Below are 2,943 nucleotides of genomic sequence, written 5' to 3' on the forward strand. Positions count from 1 at the left end.
AATACAAATGAGTTTGATTGTTGCAGCTGCCCACACCCCCCTGGGGGCTGAATTACACAGTATAATATAGTCACTGTGTCATTTTTCTAAGATCGGAATTCTCACACCCGGCCCAAGGATAAGGAGTTATGGACCTATAGTGTCATATTTTGAGGGTTGGGAAGATATAATGAACTGAGTATGAAGGACTTTGCACAGTGCCCGGAACACAGAGTACTGTCTTTAATCCAGATAAATTATTTCGCCTTTCCCATCAGCCACTGGAAGCCCGTGGGGTAGAAGAAAGCTGTGTGTTTTGTGTTCTCTTGGCCGCGAGATCTGATAACACCTCTTTTAAAAATAATGCAACCCTGGAAAACTTCAGGCAATCTGTGGAAGCGGTTTTCAGAACCTTTTTTTAGCACCCTGATATCTTGTTCTTCCCAATTGACTCGAACAGGGTTCCCCAACACATCAAAGAGCATGCTGACTGCATTAGCATATGTTTATTATTATTATTTTTTTAGGTTTGTACAATACAGCATCAACCACAAAGAACAACGAAGAGTTTTAACTGAACCCACTTTTGAAATCGGGGATTTACAAAGGCCAGAGGCAGACTTATCAGCAGAACGTCCAATTTACTTGAGAATTTTTGAGGATCTGCTATGTCAGCGATGTCCTGACAGATAAGCAGCTTCAAACAGTATCGGTTTTGCATGACAGCTCGTATTGCAATCTCAGGAAAGTCTTCAACTGGTCCCGAGCAACTCAAAAGAGAAGGGGTAGAAGATACAAGTTTACAGGCAACACTGAAAAAAACTACTCACGTCATGTATCGAGAACATGAACAGCATATGGGAAACACTCGAAACCCACAATAAGCACAAGTACGGTCTCGCTACTGCGGTATGACGATGAGACATGTCACACCGTCCCTTGTTACTATATAATGATTGTGCCTTGATGGGAGAACAGCACGCGACCAACAAATGCATCTGAGGTTATGTAGCAGGTATTCAGTCTGAGGAAACATGAACACAGTAGTGAAATATTCTGTGAGTGGGTGTGGTTAGGCAGGGAATTTACAAGGAATAGATCAATAGAGACGGACGCACATCTAGGCCAGGGATGAGCTCGCAAGAAGTTCAGATATGTGTGTGGGGAAGGCAGGAAAAGCTCTATCTCAACCACTGCACGAAAGAAAGAGATATTGAGGGTGATGGTCTAGAGTCAGCTTGGGGAATGGACAGAAATCCGAGTCTCACAGGTTTTAGGTTATGTCAGCACAAGTGAACTCTAGAAATTCCTTCTGTGTCTTGACACCTGCTGGGAATGCAACAGCAGGAGTTTGTGACTCTCTGAGTGTGGGTCCCGGCCCTGCCCGCTGGCTGCCAAGGTCGGGGTGTAGAATGAGACCTCCATCTTTTGGCTCTGCTAGGAGGGTAAAATGGAGTCACCTCTCAGAAATAAGAAAGGGGGTAGGTTGCTGGAACTCACAGACGTGATTGCCCACCACGGTAACACATTGGGGGTCTCTAGTGATGCAATTTGATAGCAAGAATCTGAGCAGGTGAGCACAGGTACATTACATTTTTGCAAAGAAATTTAGCTCAAATCTTAGCAGATCCCTGAACTAATGAAAGTTTGGAATTCACAGGTCAGACATCTGGATTTTACCTGATTGTAGTTTTTTTTAACCTTTTTTTTTTTTTTATTCTTTCCCAACGCAAGGGACTTGTGGACTCAACTTAATGTCGTTAATGGATAACTCTTGAAGGCGACTTCTTTAATTATTTACCTCCTTTTGGACCGTTCCCTGAAAGCCTTTTGTTCTTTAGAGAGTGGAACTCGCCCCTTCCCCCAAGTCAGAGCTTCTGGGATTTAATTCACCCTCACCCCAGGCGCCAATCAGAACAGAAGGGTTCCCCACCCACCCACGCACGCACCCCCGGCTGACCATCCCTGCGAGGGAGACCCAGAGTGTGTAGAGAACAGCGACAGCTTTTTAGAGTCACGCACAGAGCAGTGAGTTCCTCAGACGTGGCGCGCAGGCGGCTCACTTTGTCACGCGTTGGTTTCTGCTTGTCCTGTGCAAAACAGGGAGGCCCACAACGGATAAATTCGTGCCAGAGGGACTTTCAAGGTATATTCTTTTGAGACTAAAAACGGCTCTAGACTTGCAACGGCAGGATTTCCAGCAGGGACCAAAGCTACAGCGGTTTGTGCTTCGTTCCCCCGGAACACCCACCCAACGAGAGGGGCCGTCCCCAGCATCACGCCGCAGGGGGGTGGGAGGTGGGGAGTAGCGACATTTCTCCCGCGACCACCCTGCCATGTTCTTCCTGCCTGGGTTTTCCTCAACTCTGGCGAGAGACTTTCTGCAAATCTTGGAATCCGGGACCGGGTTTCTCCCGTTCCATTTTCCTGCAAACACCTGCTCACGCAGGCGCCAGGGAGGGGTGTGGGGGGGCAGGCCCGCGGTCTCCATGGCAACAGCCGGTCGCGCGGCTTGGCTCCTTCTGCGACTGCGTAGCTGGTCCCGCGGGGGTCTTAGGGTTATTAGACGTAGTTGGTGGGTCTTTGAGACCCTTCCTCCCTCAGACGTTACCCTCACCCACTCAAATAATACCCACCCACATACTCAGATGTTACTCCCACAAAGACTCAAATATTACTCACTAGAACTCACATATTACACATATTCTGGTGCTACCCACAGGCTCAAGCGGTACCCACGCCCACTCCCATGTAACCCACAAGTTCACTCAGATAAAAAGGCCCACCCTCACTCACACGAGTCACACGTGACCCGTGCTCACTCGGATGATGCCCATTCTTACTCAAATGTACCCACTCACGCGATCTACACTCACTTGCATTCCCCAAGCTCACTCAGCTGGTGCCCGCGCCCACTCGGCTGACGCCCCCCCACCCGCACCCACAGCCCCCCCCACATCCACC

Source organism: Pteropus alecto, unplaced genomic scaffold (genome assembly GCF_000325575.1).
Source record: "Pteropus alecto unplaced genomic scaffold, ASM32557v1 scaffold194, whole genome shotgun sequence".
Classification (NCBI taxonomy): Eukaryota; Metazoa; Chordata; class Mammalia; order Chiroptera; family Pteropodidae; genus Pteropus; species Pteropus alecto.